General features: G+C 44.8%; 1 pseudogene; it reads left to right on the forward strand.

The window, feature by feature from the left end:
* Positions 1–5,658: 5,658 nt before the first annotated feature.
* On the forward strand, positions 5,659–7,332 carry LOC128590992 (guanine nucleotide-binding protein-like 3-like protein; annotated as a pseudogene).
* The last annotated feature ends 9,537 nt before the right edge of the window (positions 7,333–16,869 follow it).

Raw genomic sequence — 16,869 nt, forward strand, 5'->3', positions numbered from 1 at the left:
TAGCCATGGTGACAGAAACATACACTATTAATCACAATAGAGTGAAAAGTGCTTTCAAGCACAGAAAATAGTGATCAATTCTTCCTAGTGGTTTCCAGGAAAAAGTCTCAGACATGGCAATAACTGTGCTGGGTGTTGTGAACATTTCCCCAGCAGAGAAGACAGAATGCCATCTGATGGGAAGCATTAATCAAATGGAAAACCTACTATATTGAGAGGAAGAGACACTGAGTGGGGTAACAAGCATCACTCGCATGTGGTTGAAGGGTCTGGGAAGCTATGATTGGGCAATTCTGTGTGTTTGAAAATGTTTTCTATTGTAATAGAAATAGAATCTATTATTAGATATAAGCACAAGATGTCTTTGGTCAGTCAAATTAGGACCCAGATTTGGAGGAAGAGACTAGAGTGTTTATTTTCCTGGTATCAGAACAAGGTGGGCCAAAAACACACCTGAGTTATGCCACATGGAGGGAAACGCACAGTGGAGTCTAGAGCCTGCAATCACCGAGCTTCCGTTACACAGGTCCCCTCCCCGGGCTGACCCTGGAATATACTTTATACTTTTCAATTTGTAAATTCTGACACATTACTTATTGTTACCTACAGAATCTTTGCTCCATGTCCCGTGGCCCATGCTGACATTCACACACACACACACACACGCTGGTGCTGCACCCCTGCTGCTCACAGCCATGTCTTTTGTTGCTCATGCCTTACAGATTATTGAGTATTTTCAGTATCACTGACATCAGCCACTGTCTCCTCACAATACAGACGACATATTCCAATGAGGGAGTGAGGGAGAGGAACTGTTTAGAAAGTACAGATAGGAGTAAGAGAAACCAATCAGAAGTTGGTGCAAAGCTTAGCACTAGTGATTCCGGGTTGACAGCCAGCACTAAGACAGAAGAGGCGAGGAGAGCCACAGGAGGAGCCCGAGCCAGTGCTGTGGGAAGTGGGTGAGACAACGCCTGGCAAATAAATACCAGGACCTCACGGACTTGTCTCCTGTTGTTCCCTCGCCTGCATCTCTCACTGGCCTGGCCCAACCAGAAGCTAAAGAAAGGGAATCCACTGATGCAGAACTGAAGGTTATTGGTGCCTAGAGGGCACAGGGCAGGAGCCAAAAGGGTGGAGAGCGGCTCTGGAAAGGCAGAGGAAAAACATCCAGCACATTACTTCTGCTCATACTGACTGAGATACGCCAGCAGGTCGCAACTCACAAAGGTGAACTTCCCAAATCCAAATCAGTTTCCTAGGTTTCTAGGGTCCCAAACAGTGTATGATCCAGAAATCCCATTTCTAATCTTGCTTTTGCCTGGAAATAACCCATGGTCAACAGCTTTCTGAAAATCTGAGTTGCCTACTAAAACATACTAACCCTCTAGGCTACTCTATTTTGTAAATGATAGCTAAAGCTAAAAGTGGTTGTGTACCAATAGATGAATATATCTGTGCTATTTTCAGTTAACTTTTAAAAATTGCCTTCTTTGCAAAGCAAAGCTGAATCAAAAGAAATGCCAGCAATGACAGTCTTTTTGAAGGCTACCAAATCACATAGCAGCTTTCTATTGCAGCCAATAAAAGTAAAATGAGTAGCAGGGGAGGTTTGGACTAGGGAAGTTGCCTAGAGAGGTGATGGGAGGACAGAGGACATTCACGAGGTTGAACTGGGAGAATGTGGTAGCAGTCAGCAATAGCTAGTTCCGGGGACTGTCTGGTTGGGCAAAATTTCAATTAACCAACATCAAGATTAAAGGGAAATGTGTAGGCTTCATACACTTTCTGAACCATCAGAGAAAAATTCTCCCTGTCACCAAGTTCATTCTTTTGATTATTGACCAAAAGCCAACACTAAGAAAACTAGGTTTTCAGTGACTTTTCTGTGGTACAATTTAACAGAACTGCAAAAGCTAAGCAAGTGATATTTGGGCATCTCTCAAGAAAACCCTGCATCTTTGGAGTGCTGTAAGACCAGAATGAGTCAACCCCATAGAAAATAATCTAAAGACGTTTCACAACATTCTAAATATGAGGTATGAGTACGAACGTCAGCAAGTCTCAACTGCTATGCTCGTCCTTAGTTATAAGGTGAGGAAGAAATGGAAACTCATCTGAGTATTAATTTTCAGTCAAATGCAAAGAAATGAAGGACAAAACAAAAATACTGTTGAAGTTGCATAGGTTACAAATATATTCAATGTTTTGCTCATTTTTTTTCATGACTACCTTATAGCACTCAATGTATCATCAAGGTACTTAGATATAGGCAGGATAAATAAACTCTGGCTACTTAAAGCACAGAATAAAATCACTAAAACATTCTCAGAGTGTAGGCACAGAACAGACAGCTGTGCAGGAGTTTCCAGGTAACCTGAAGGAATGGGGACTGAGAACAGATGAGTCAGAGCACTGTAGCTGGCAGGGGGAAGCAGCCAAGGGGCAGGAGCCACCAGAGCCACCTCAACCATCCCTGCTCCTTGTCCTCTGTGCCAGCACTAGATCTCCAACGGGAACACTAAAAAAAAAAAAAAAAAAAATGCAAACACTGGAAAGAGACTATCATTTATATCCTAACAGTAAAAACATTTCAGATTACCTACAAGATCAGAGATGCTTTTATGGCCATGAGTATGCTGAGAATGCAAAGCAGACAAATCAGCTGTAATCCAGGAAGCACTGACTCCTCTTTAATTGCTGCATTGCCAGTGAAGAAGTGGGAGTCGGAGGAAACCACCTTAGATGTAGGTAAAGAGAAAATAGTTAAAATTTTAACTAATATTTTTTCAACTTGATAGTCAGCTGGTTTATTTCTTTTTATTTCAGATTAATATGAGGGTATAAATGATTGGGTTACATTATTTTGTTTTCTAAGATAAAGTTCTAGTTGTAGTTAAGCCCTTCATCCTGAGGGCCTGCTGAACACCCTTACATTGTGCACATTAGGAGAACTTGTCAACCACCCTCCCGCTTCCCTTTACCCCTTTCCTTCCTCACCCCTCATTAAAATATACTTGAGTTTTTCTTTCTTATGGACATGTAGTTGTTTATATATTGGCTTCTTATTGGTATTGAGTACATTAGATAATTGCTTTTCCATTTTCATGGCACTTTACTGAGAAGAATGTGCTTCAACTCCATCCAGGTAAGTACAAAAGATGTGAAGTCTCTGCCCTTTTTATGGCTGAATAGTACTCCACAGTATACAGATACCAAAGTTTGTTAATCCACTCACAAGTTGATGGGTTCTTGGGTCTGGTGATTGTGACTTGAGCTGTAATAAAGGGTTGATATCTAGAATCTACAGAGAACTCAAATTAATGAACAAGAAAAGAGCAAACAACCCCATTTATAAGTGGGCAAGAGACTTGAACAGAAACTTCTCTAAAGAAGACAAACAAATGGTCAATAAATACATGAAAAAATGTTCATTGTCCCTAACCATCAGAGAAATAAAAATTGTTAAACATCAGGGTTGGCATGAGACTTTAGAATACCTCGCAAGATGATATAGAGTCCGCACCTCTCTGTTTCCTCTGACCCAGGCCTTCATCTGGGGCTCACCAGGAAGAGAGGGAAGAGATGAGGAGGTTGAGACCTGCCTCATGCTGAGGCTCAGGGGTGCAGGCCCTGCAGAAGGCTGGGGTCCAGGCAGGGAGGAGAAAGGGAGAAATGCTCTCCAGGCCCCACACTCACTAATGCTGGAATTAAAGAAGGAATATTTAGATCCAAGAGACAGTAAAAGGATCAAAATGAAATATCATTAACAATTTTATGCAAATAAATTTGACAGCTTAGACAAAATGAAAATTTTTTTTTAAATAAAGCTTATATAAACTGACACCAGAAAAACTAAATAGCACTATATCTATTAAAGAAAATTTGTCCATCAAATATGTTCTATAGGACATCCACTCCTGACCACCATAGAGTAACAGAGGCCAATCCTCACCCCGTCCCCAGAAGAATGGACGACAGAGGGCAGAATAATTTCTACAGGTTACACCGGCTGGGAATTGTTCATGTTCTCACCAACGTGGAAAGATCCCACGATTCATGGGACATTGGGTAGATTCTCAGCATATTCCCATAAGTGGAATTGAATAAGCACTAATCTAAAGGGTCCTCTGGACCCGCAAGAACAGAAGATAAAAGCAGGCTTCGAAAAGTCAAACTGTTCCCAAAGATCATAACTGCATTCCAGAGGGGGAGGAAACACTTTGAAAGAATTGCAACAAAATTTTGCACCCTACAACAAAAAATTCACAGTGTCTGGCATTCGGTACAAAATTATCAGCTATACATACATAAAGAGGTGTGTAGCTGCCCTCAGCTGCCCGAGCTCATGAACAGTGAGGAAGACGTTGGAACCTGGCTGGGAGGTCCGGCCAGGGACTCCAGGGGCCGCACTGCTCCCCGCTTTCCTGCCCCAGCCCCTCAACCCCCCAGTCCGGCTGCTCCCCGGTGGCTCCCCGGTGTCCCACCGACCCACAACCAAATGTCCGCCAGGTGCAGTGCCCCCAGGGCTGCAGCACGGCCCCAGAGACCTCTGTCCAGAGCGCTGGGCGCCAAGTGGCTGCAGCAGGGCACCGGCCACCACCCCCAAGTGCTCCCAGACTGCTTGCGACATACACGCGGTAGCTGGTGACAGCCCCTGTGGCTCGCGGGTGGCACTGGACGTGCCGAGCTGCATCCGCGTGGCCAGCTGATTCCTCAGGGCCGAGAGTGACCAGGAAAGCTGTATGGCTCGCTTTCTTCAAGGATGGGTTCAGGTTCAGGGAGATACTCCTTCCCAGCAACCACAGCGCCTACTACTAGTGTCCTGGAGTGTCCATCGCTCTGAGCAAGAACGAGAGACTGAGAACTGAGTGTCACCCCCCATGCCAGGCCCCTTTCCTACCCGGCTCTAACCCTCCGGAGGAGCCTGCCTCGGTCTCGGGAAGACCCTGGGCCGGGAGCATCAAGGGCCACTTTGGTTCACTTTCCTCAGATGGAGAACGTAATGCAAGAGAAAAAGGGAAAAGAAAAAAGTGCTCAGGAATACAAGGGCTGAGTCATACGGCATGAGGTCACACTATGTTGTCCTTCCTACAATGAAACTCCTGGACTCAAGGGATCCCCCGTCTCAGCCTCCCAAGTAGCCAGGACCACAGCGGATTAATTGACATTAGAGGCAGCGTGGAAGGAATGTTGCTGGAGTTTGTGAATCTTGCAGCTGTACGAGCCTGGGGTGCCAAGAGAGGGGATGCTCTGCAATTAATGCAGGTATTTAAAACTCTCAAGGGACGCCACGCACAGGAAGCAACTCCGGTAGACTCTAGACCAGAACAGCAACGGCACCGTCGGCTTCACATGCAGGATTCCAGCAAGACTTCTGGGCTGCGCTCAGGCACGAGGGTCTCTGCCCCACAGAAGAAAAAGGTGGACGGTGAGAACATTTCCCAGGATCTGCTCGGAAACTGGGCCACCCACAGAGCCCCTCATGAAAATGGCCTAAGAGAGTCGGGAACCAGAAGTCGGAGCCTAATGGTGCGAGCGTATCTCCTGGGCTTACCGGATTATCTTGCTAGGCTCTCCTCTCAGATCCCTGCTGGAAGTGTAGGAAGAAAGCTGGCAGATTTAAACTTATCTGTTTCAAGCTCATCGTCATGATGAAACTTGGACACACCTGTAAAGCAAAATGGGAAGAAAGCAACCTCCATAGGGCCCTCAGCTCCCCGGTTTATTCACTTCAATGATCACCATAACCGAGAGGCTGAATTAAAGAAGAAGAGGGTTGAGGAGGTGAAGGAGAAGCAGCAAGCTGCCCAGGAACAGGAGAAACAAAGAGCATGGAGAGCTACTGTCAGGATGTCCTGAGACGCCAGGAGTTTGAACACAAGGAAGAAGTTTTGCAGAAGTTAAATATGTTTCCTCAGCTGGATGATGAGGCCACAAGGAAGGCTTATTACAAGGAGTTCCATAAGGTGGTGGCATACTCTGATGTGATTCTGGAAGTCCTAGATGCCAGAGACCCATTGGGCTGCCGCTGCTTCCAAATGGAGGAGGCTGTCCCAGGGGCAGAAGGCAATAAGAAGCTGGTCCTGCTCTTGAATAAGATTGACCTGGTCCCCAAGGAGGTTGTGGAGAAGTGGCTGGATTACCTTAGGAATAAGCTGCCTACTGTGGCTTTCAAAGCCAGCACCCAGCATCAGGTCAAAAACCTGAATGGTTGCAGTGTGCCATTGGAGCAGGCCTCTGAGCTGCTGCTGAAAAGCAAAGTCTGCTTTGGAGCTGAAAATCTTATGAGGGTTCTAGGGAACTATTGCTGTCTTGGTGAAGTGCTGAAGTGTGCACTCACATCTGTGTGGGTGTTGTGGTCCTTTCCAATGTTGGGAAAAGCAGCCTTATCAATAACCTGAATCGCAGCTGTGCATGCAGTGTGGGAGCTGTTCCTGAGGTCACCAAATTCATGCAAGAGGTCTATCTGGACAAGTTCATCAGGCTGCTGGATGCTCCAGGTATCGTCCCAGGTCCCAACTCAGAGGTGGGTACCATCCTGCACAACTGTGTCCACGTACAGAAGCTGACAGACCCTGTGACCCCAGTAGAGACCATCCTGCAAGGCTGTAATCTGGAGGAGATTTCCAAGTATTATGGCATCTCTGGGTTCCAGACCACCAAGTACTTTCTGACTGCAGTGGCCCACCACTTGGGGAAGAAGAAGAAGGGAGGCTTATACAGTCAGGAGCAGGCAGCTAAAGTTGTCCTGGCTGACTGGGTGAGTGGGAAGATCAGCTTCTACACACCACCACCACCTACCCACACTCTGCCCATCCATCTCAGCGCTGAAATTGTTAAGGAAATGACTGAGGTCTTTGACATCGAGGATACTGAGCAGGCCAATTAAGACACCATGGAATGCTTGGCCAGTGGCGAATATGATGAGCTGTTGGGTGACACAGACCCACTCACAATGGAGATCAAGTGGCTCCATTCTCCGATGATGAAAATAGCAGATGCCATTGAAAATAAAACCAGCATGTATAAGATGGAGATCTCACTGGGTACTGCACCAAACCAAACCATCATCAGGTGGGGTGGGCTAAACACAAGGTGGGTTACTGCCCCAAGAACAACAGTACTGTGGATGTCTGAGCAGTGGACTGCCACCCGATGTTGCAGAGGATCATGGAGATAGATCCCCTGCAGCAGGGGCAGGCTCTGGCATCTGCCCTGAAGAATAAGAAGATGCAGAAGCGTACAGATAAAATTGCCAACAAGTTGTCTGATTCCATGATGTCTTTCCTTGATTTCTGTGGCAACACTGATGACAGTACTGATGACTGATGGACTCATCTCATTCCCTCCTAGAAGCACCAGTTCCAGTGGGATGGGAGAATATCGATGAAATAGTTTGGTTCTGCCTGAAGCACCTGCATATTAAAAGAATCCCTTCCCTGTCATGTGCCCCCTCATTTTCTTTCACTTTCTCTGATAAAAAGAATCCTAAGAGGCTGGAGTTGCCATACCCGATACCCTTTATTTAGCTCCTATTGTTTCACAGAAGAAATAAAAAATATATTAGCAAAAAAAAGAAAGAAAATGGCCTAAGAGCAAAGCAAGTGACAAAGACTTTGTGATTGTCCACAGGCCTAAATTAGAGTGCACTCCAGGCATTTCATGGGGCTCCTTTCTGGAGAAGCTGCTTTTGTTCATCTCTTCCTGACTGTGCCTCCCTGAGCTGCTGAAAGTCTCCAGTGTTTACAAGAGGTGGTATCCACTGGTATTTGATGAGCTTCTATGGTACCTTAGACTTCACACATAGAAGTCTTCACCAGATGTGATTTGTCAGTTGCTGTCTCTGGGAGTTGATTCTGCTGTCCATGATTATTCATGGAACCAACCACGTGTGGAACATTTCAGCCTTTTTTGTTCACAGCACATGGAGCTGTTGAGTTCAGTGTCTTCCCTCCAAAGCATTCTGTCTTCTTGCTCCAAGTTGCAGAATCTTAAAATTCTGGAAGGCCTGCAGCTTTGGGATCCTGTTGTGCATCACTTGTGCAGAACACAAATTTAGTGTGACTGAACATTTCCGTGTGTTCTGGATTCTCTGAATCTGCCCTGAGACTTTGCTAAGTTCCAGAAAACATGACCTGAACCTCTTCTGGGGTTTCAACTTCATGGAAAGCCTATGCAAGTTGTCGTTATGCATATGTCAGAGATCATCACCAGTGGCAACTGAAAGAATCTCCAGAAACCACATTCCTCTATTTTAGTTAGAAGATCCTCCAGTCTCTTCCAACTAGACTTCAGTGATAGTGTCATGCTAATGACTATTTTCAGTAATTTTACCAACTTAAATACCTCTAACACCAATATCAGTCAATACTATTGTAGCAAAAGCTTTACTTGAACCTCCTGAACTTCGGTAAATTCCCACACTAAAAACACTGATGGCACCCTTCAGTTCTTAGAGGAAGCCCTTCCTCATCTACAGATTAACAGCTCTTATTCTTATTTCACCACCATTGCCAGGGCAAAAAGAAGACATGGGGGCATTGAATGCCAGCTGACACTACAAAAGCCCTGTTGTTGTCTATTAAGTATTTATTGCAGATTGTGTCTCCCTTTTTTTTTGAACAGGAGAAATGTGCAGGAAAGCCAAATTCTGGAGCACTCATTTAGTTTTATATTTGATTTTCCCTTGGCCTTCATTGGGCGAGAATAAGAGGGAACCATCAGAGAGGAAAAACTATGAAGAGTTGCTTCCTTGAAATGACTGTAAAAGCTTCCGTCTACTTTTAGTTCTTTAAGGTATCCATGCTTCTTTCTGTGGAGCCTGTGCTGGTGTTCAGTCCCACCAATGATGTACGAGTGTTTCTCTCCACATCCAGGCCAGCCGTTGGTGTTTGGGGATTTTTTGATAAAAGCCATTTTCACTGGAGTTAGGCGATGTCTAGTTGCAGTTTTGATTTACCTTTCCCTAATGATTAGAGATGTTGAGCATTTTTACATGCATTTGTTGGTCATTAGACTATCTTTCTTTGAAGAGTTTCTCTTCTTTTCTTTTGCCTACTTTTTAAATGGGGTTGTTTGATTTTTCCTTGCTGATTTCCTTGAGTTCTTTGTGGATTCTGGTTGTAAGCCCTTTTTCAGATGTGTAGTATGAGGGTGTTTTCTCCCATTCTGTGAGTTGTCTGTTTGCTCTGTTGAGTGTGTCCTTGGCTTTGTGGAACTAAAAGTAGACCTACCATTCAGTCAATTCTATAACTAAGTATTTACCAAAAGGAGAAAAGGATACTTTATTATAAAGAGGTTTATACTTGAATGTTTATAGTAGCACAATTCACAACTGCAAGGATGTGGAACCAATGCAAATGCCCATCAATATATAAGTGGAGTACCAATGCAAATGCCCATCAATATATAAGTGATATTTGTATACCATGGAGTACTACTGAGCCATAAAAAGGTGATCTAGTGTCTTTTGTAAACCTGGATGGACCTGGAGACTATTCTAATAAGTGAAGTATTGCAAAAATGGAAAAACAAATGTCACATGTGCTCAATACTAAATTGAAACTAGTTGATCAACACTTACTTGCACATATGGAAATAAAACTCAAGGGAAAATAAAAACAGGTGGGAGTGAGGAGAAGAGATTAGGTTAATTCAACCTAACAGGTATAATGCATATGGTCTAGGTGACAAGCACACTTATAACTTTGACCTGAAATATACAAAGCAAAAATATGAAAAATGTGTATACCCCTATAATATTTTGAAATTTAAAAAAAAAGTTTCTTTCACTGCTATGTTTAAGAGCCAAAGTTTTAGACCTTATAAAATTTTAGGAGAGTGAGCCTAAAATTTCAAAATAGTGTAAAGAACAAAATTTGAGCCACCACTTCCAAGTGCCCTTCTTATTAAGTATATTCAGAATCAAGCTTCAAAATTACAGCTGGCAAACAAAAAATTTTAAATAAATAAATATTTAAAAATTAATTGGGCACTGTGGTGTGGACCTGCAGCCCCAGGTACTTGGGAGACTGAGGAGGGAGGATCACTTGAGGCCAGGCATCTGAGTTTGCAGTGAGTTATGCCACTGCAATCCAGCCTAGGCAACAGCACAAAATTGGGTCTCTAAAAAATGAACAAATAAAAATTATAATTTTTTTGAAAAACATGTTAAGTAAAAGAACAAAGAAATAAAGAGAGATCAGTGACTTATGCAACAAAATCAGCTGACCTAATAACCTTATAACTGAAGTCTTACAAAACGAGATGAAAAAAATATTTTTAAATGAATAGCTGCACATTCTCCAAATAAGTTGAAAACTATAAACAGATCTAAGACCTTCAATGAACCCCAAAATAATAGACATAAAGAAATACATAACTAGACACATGATAATTAAATTGCTGAAAACCAGTGCTAAAGGGATGATTTTAAAAGCACTGGTTGGGAGAGGGGAGAAATATTATATAGAGAGAAACAAAGATAATTAAAAACATGTTTCTCGGTAGAAACCATTCAATCTATAAGAAAACAGCACAACATCATTAAAACACTGAAAGAAAACTGTCAAGCTAGAATTCTATACCTATTAACACTATCTTACAAAAATGAAGCTGAACAGCAGAGGGCAAGATGGCCAACTGAAGCCAGCTTTCTGCAGAGGCTCCTGTCCAGAAGGAGAAATAATGGCCAGAAATAACCCAATAAAGCGGAAGATCAGGAGCTGAGCTGATAGGTTTGCATCACCCCTGTTGCGACAAGCTGGAACTCCAAGGAAACAAATTTCAGGTACAAAATCCATCCCAAAGAGGATGGGAATCCTTCCCCTTCCCCCCCCCCACAGAGCAGTTTGAGGCGAATAGAGAACAGAGGACCTTTCCTTTCACTAAGGAGGAGAGAACACTGAGGGCCCAGGCTCCCTCCAGACAGAGATACCACTGCAAGCCCAGGCAGTCTCTTGCATGGGCCAAAAGTTGATCGAATACTCTCCCTACCTTCCTGAACTCCCAATCCACCCTTCCCCCCTCTCATGGCAGTCTGGAAGACTACCGCCTGCAAAATCCAGAGCGTTTGGCAGATTTTTGCTAGGGCAGGGCACCTCATGAGCTGTGGGGCAGTTGCACTGAAACTATAACTTTAATAGAGGCAGGGAATCACAAGGAGAGAGACTTGCCCCATGTTGGAAAGAGCATAGCTCCAGATCGGGCACCACGACCTACTGGCTCCCCCCCAGCAGCTCACACTGGGTGGCTGGGCTCCCCACCGGGCTCCTGAGACTGGTGGACAGCTCCTGTGACCCATGGGCCTGACTCCTGCCTGGTTCCTGCAACCCATGTGGCCCATGGCCAGTGACTCCACCCTTTAGCTCCCTGCCTGGCTCCTGGGACCCTGTGGCCTGGGGCTGGCAACTCCTGCCTGGCTCCTGCCACCCAGGACAGCAACTCAACCCTTCGGCTCCCCACACAGCTCCTGAGACCCGTGGCCTGCAGCTGGCAACTCCTGACTGATTCCTGCTACCACTAAGGCCTCCGAGGCCAGTGGCTATGTCCTTTGGTTCCCCCCACCTCCTGCAGCACTAAGGCAGGGGTCAGGGGCTCTGCCTTCACCCAGTTCCTGTGACCCTTGCCACCGGTGGCAAAGCCCTCCAGCTCCCTGCTGACTCCTGCAACCTGCACACAGCAGTACCCCAGACCAGCAGCACCACCTCCAACAGTGGCAGTGCCACCAGCTCCATGGTCCATCCCCCTAGGGTCAAATTGAGTTGCCAGTGATGCCCTACTGCCTAGATCAGGGGTCCTCAAACTATAGCCCAAGGGCCACATGAGGCGGCATGATTGCATTTGTTCCCATTTTGTTTTTTTACTTCAAAATAACATATGTGCAGTGTGCATAGGAATTTGTTCATAGTTTTTTTGTTTTGTTTTTTTTTTAACTACAGTCCGGCCCTCCAATGGTCTGAGGGAAAGTGAATTGGCCCCTTATTTAAAAAGTTTGAGGATGCTTGGCTAGATGCTGACAACCTTTTGAACTCTCCCACTTCATCAGTGTTTGTACTGACCAGTACTATTGGTTTGGAACTCTTGACATGGCCAATCACCCTGGGAACCACCAAGGATGGACCCTGGTTGTGTTGTTGTGGGAGTGTGGGATTCCCCACTTCCAGTTGTTGCCTGGGGATAGGGCGGGGGAGAGTTGTCTTAGTTGCTTATATAGCTCCACAGCTGAGATTTCAGCCCAAAGCCACTGATTCACTAGTATTGGACACAGACTAGCTGAATACGGTCAGCACCATCTACCCTACCACACCAAGCAGGTACCCAGAGTTTCAGGCTTTAGTTCTGAATGGAACCTCTGTAAGCCCTAGGGGGAAAGCTGCAATCATCAGTCCCAGTTCTCTAGTAAAGGGCTAGTTAATTACAACTCCAGGAGCCCTCAATTCAATTTCACCTTACCAGCTTCTCTAGACAAATAATGAAAAATAATCATGGGATAGAATCAGCAGAAAAACTCTGGCAACATGAATAATCAGAGTAGATCAATTCCCCCAAAGAATAACTAAGTAGACACAACAGAAGATCCCATTCATAAACAAATGGCTGGAGGGGGAAGGACAAGATGGCGGACTGAAGCCAGCTTTCAACAGAGGCTCCTGTCCAGAAGGAAAGTTAAGGGACAGGAATTTAGTAAGTATCCTGGTGGATTTGAGCCTCACCAAGAGAGAAGGTAGAAGAACGCACATCAACAACGCTGAGGCAAGCTGTGATCACAAGGACGCAAACAAAAGGTAGAAAATCCACCACCAAGCGGACGGGAGTCCCCCTCCCCCATGAGACCGGCTCAAGAGCCCCACAATTAAACAAACGGGCAGAAATTAAAGGCCCTCCCACTACACTCCACGGGAGAGACCCTCTAAAAACTGGACCTACCTCCCCTACTAGGGTGCCATGGCATTCTCCTGCCAGGCATAAAACTGTATAAAACTTTAAAAATCCTTTGCCAGCAACCCTGAATCCCCAACACTCCCCTCCCGCTCACTGAGGTCTGGAGGCCTGTCCCCCAGGAGTTCGGATTCTTGGGTGATTTCTCAAGGGGAGTGGACAGTCCCCAAGCTGCAACTGGTCAGCGCTGACTCTGAGGCACGTGAGTGTGGAGAGCGCACCCGGCTAAGGGGCAGTCATGCCTCAGCAATACTTCCCTGCAGTGTAGTGCAGCAGCCCTCCCCGTGCATCAATACGGCCAGGCATAAAACTGAATGAAACTCTAGCTTCCCCCCACTCTCACTCAGGGTCTGGGGGCCTGTCCCTCAGGAGTTCGGATCCTTGGGTGATTTCTCGAGGGGAGTGCACAGTACCCGAGCAGCGACTGGTCAGCGCCAACTCTGAGACACGCGAGTGAGGAGAGGGCACTCGGCTGAGGGAGAGTCACTCCTTGGCGGCACTTCCCTGCAGTGCGGTGCAGCAGCCCTCCCCAGGCAACAGTACGGCCAGGCATAAAAATGAATGAAACTCTAGCTTCCCCCCACTCTCACGCGGGGGTCTGGGGGCCTGCCCCCCAGGAGTCCAGATTCTTGCGAGATCTCTCAAAGGGTGTGGACAGAGCATAAACTGCAGCTGCTCAGTGCTGACTCTGGGGTGCGAGACAGAGGAGAAAAGGGTTGGCTGGGTGCCCACACCAGAGTGGCAGTTCCTGGAGGCAAATCAACAGCCGTTTTTTCTTTAACAGAAAAACGGCTCACTTCTGGATATTCTGAAGCCACACCCCCTGTCTCCCTGGGCAAACAGAGGAGGCCACCAGTGACCAAAAGATTTACCTGATACTGCTCAGAAACCCTGGAAGCTTCCAGGGCAGGGCCAACACAGAGAGGTAATCAGACACAAACCTCCAGCAGCAAAGACATTTGAACTCAGAACAGCCCGTCTTCTGTAGGCGATTTTAGCAGAAACAGAGACAGAACCCCGCAAAGTTGTCTGTTCTGTTCTGTTCTGTTAGCAACATCAATCAGGGACGGGGCTAAGCCTGAGTGAACACCTGCCTCCCACCACCTACATCAAGCACTCAAAGATGTCAGGCCTCATCTCCTCCTGCTAGATAGCAGCAAACTGCTGGGGCCTGGCAGACTTCCTTGCAATTCAGGCAGGTGAAAACCCCTGCAGTATCTGTTCACTACAGGCAACTGGGTTAGCCATCTGCAGAGATACCAGTCATTGGGTCTGACGGAGGGGCAAAGTGGGGAAGGAGACATCAACCATCCCAGACTGATCTATTTGCTAGGTGGCTCCTCCTGACTCCACGCAGCACTGGAGTAAGCCATATCAGAGGAGTCACCAGACCCCTGTGATCCAGTTCCCAGAGACCTCTTGAACTCTCCCACCTGAGACAGGTGCCGAATGAGACAATCGATTTGGACCTTTTGATCTGAATTAATAGACTGAGGACTTTTCAGGCGGTGCCCTGGGTATGCGGTTGTAGGAAGGTTTGATTTTCCTTTTCCAACTGGTGACACAGGTGGGCGGGTGGGGTGACTTAATTGCTGGTTTTTCCACACAACTGAGACTTCAAGCCAGAGTAAACATTACAATAGGATCGAACAGAAACCAGCTAAAAACAAGACAGAACCACTTAGCCCCACCACACAAGACAGGGCCACAGTTTCTCAGGCCACAACACTGTACGGGCCCTCGATAAAGCCCCAGGGGAAAAATCAAAGGGAGTAAAATAACCATGGGGTGGAATCAGTGGAAAAACTCTGGTAACATGAATAACCAATAGATCAACCCCCCCAAGAAAAGATACGGCAGATGTGATTGAAGATCCCATTCATAAACAACTGGCTGAGATGTCAGAAATCGAATTCAGAATTTGGATTAAGACAAGATTAATAAAATGGAATTAGGAATTCAAGAAGAAAGTCAAAAGTTGTCTCAAGAATTTAACGAATTTAAAGACAAAACCACCAAAGACTTAGACACACTGAAGCAAGAATTTACAGCCCTCAAAGATATAAAAAATACAGTAGAATCCCTCAGCAACAGAATGGAGAAAACAGAAGAAAGGATTTCTGACATTGAAGATAAAGTCTTCGAATGCTCCCAATGCTCCCAAAGAGGAAGAGAAATGGAGAGCAAAAACGGATCACTCACTCAGAGAACTCTCGGATAATTCGAAGAAAAGCAATATACGAATAATTGGGATTTCAGAGAATGATGAAGTGCCCTCGAAGGGCACAGAGGCCTTTCTGCATGAAATTATGAGAGAAAATTCTCTAAACATGCCTAGAGAATCTGAAATTCAGATAGCAGACAGCTTCAGAACCCCAGCATGATTCAACACCAATAAGTCATCCCCCAGGCATATCATAATTAGCTTCACTAAAGTTAACATGAAAGAAAAGATTCTCAAAGCAGCCCAGTAAAAGAAAACCATTATGTACAAAGGAAAGAATACTAGAATAACTGCAGATCTCTCTGCTGAAACTTTTCAAGCCAGAAGAGGGAGGTCATCGAATTTTAATCTCCTAAAGCAAAATAAAATTCAACCCCGGATCTTGTATCCAGCTAAACTGAGTTTTATTTATGATGGAGAAATTAAATACTTCAATGACATTCATATGTTGAAAAAATTTGCCATAAGTAAACCAGCTCTTAAGGATATTCTCAGACCTATCCTCCGCAATAACCAACCCAATCCTATACCACAAAAGTAAACTCACTCAGAAACTTCGGATCAAACTCCAATTTCCACACTGGTGAAAGGATTAAAAATGTCCACTGGACCTTTGAAAAACTCGATACCCAAAAATCCACCAGACTTATCAATATCTCCATTAATGTGAATGGCTTAAACTGTCCTCAAAAGAGGCATAGGTGAGCTGACTGGATACAAAAATTCAAGCCAGATATTTGTTGCATAAAAGAGTCACATCTAAACTTAAAAGACAAATACAGACTCAGGATGAAAGTATGGTCATCCATATTTCAGGCAAATGGTAATCAGAAAAAAGCAGGTGGTGCAATTTTATTTGCAGATACAGTAGGCTTTAAACCATCAAAAGTAAGGAAGGACAAGAATGGTCACTTCATATTTGTTAAGGGTAATACTCAATATGATGAGATATCAATTATTAATATCTATGCACCCAACCAGAATGCACCTCAATTTATAAGAGAAACTCTAACAGACATGAGTAACTTGATTTCCTCCAGCTCCATAATAGTCGGAGATTTCAACACTCCTTTGGCAGTGTTGGATCGATCCTCCAGCAAGAAGCTGAGCAAAGAAATCTTAGATTTAAACCTAACCATCCAATATTTAGATTTAGCAGACATCTACAGAACATTTCATCCCAACAAAACTGAATACACATACTTCTCATCAGCCCACGGAACTTACTCCAAAATTGACCACATTTTAGGTCACAAGTCTAACCTCAGTAAATTTAAAGGAATAGAAATTATTCCATGCATCTTCTCGGACCATCATGGAATAAAACTTGAATTGAGTAACAACAGGAATCTGCATACTCATACAAAAACATGGAAGTTAAATAACCTTATGCTGAATGATAGCTGGGTCAGAGATGAGATTAAGAAAGAAATCGCCAATTTTTTGGAACAAAACGACAATACAGACACAAACTATCAGACCCTATGGGACACTGCAAAGGCAGTTGTAAGAGGGAAATTTATAGCACTGCAAGCCTTCCTCAAGAGAACAGAAAGATAGGAAGTTAACAACTTAATGGGACATCTCAAGTCACTGGAAAAGGAAGAACAGTCCAACCCCAAACCCAGTAGAAGAAAAGAAATAATCAAAATTAGAGCAGAATTAAATGAAATTGAAAGCAACAGAATAATACAACAGATCAG

The sequence above is a fragment of the Nycticebus coucang genome, chromosome 1, assembly GCF_027406575.1.
Source record: "Nycticebus coucang isolate mNycCou1 chromosome 1, mNycCou1.pri, whole genome shotgun sequence".
NCBI lineage: Eukaryota > Metazoa > Chordata > Mammalia > Primates > Lorisidae > Nycticebus > Nycticebus coucang.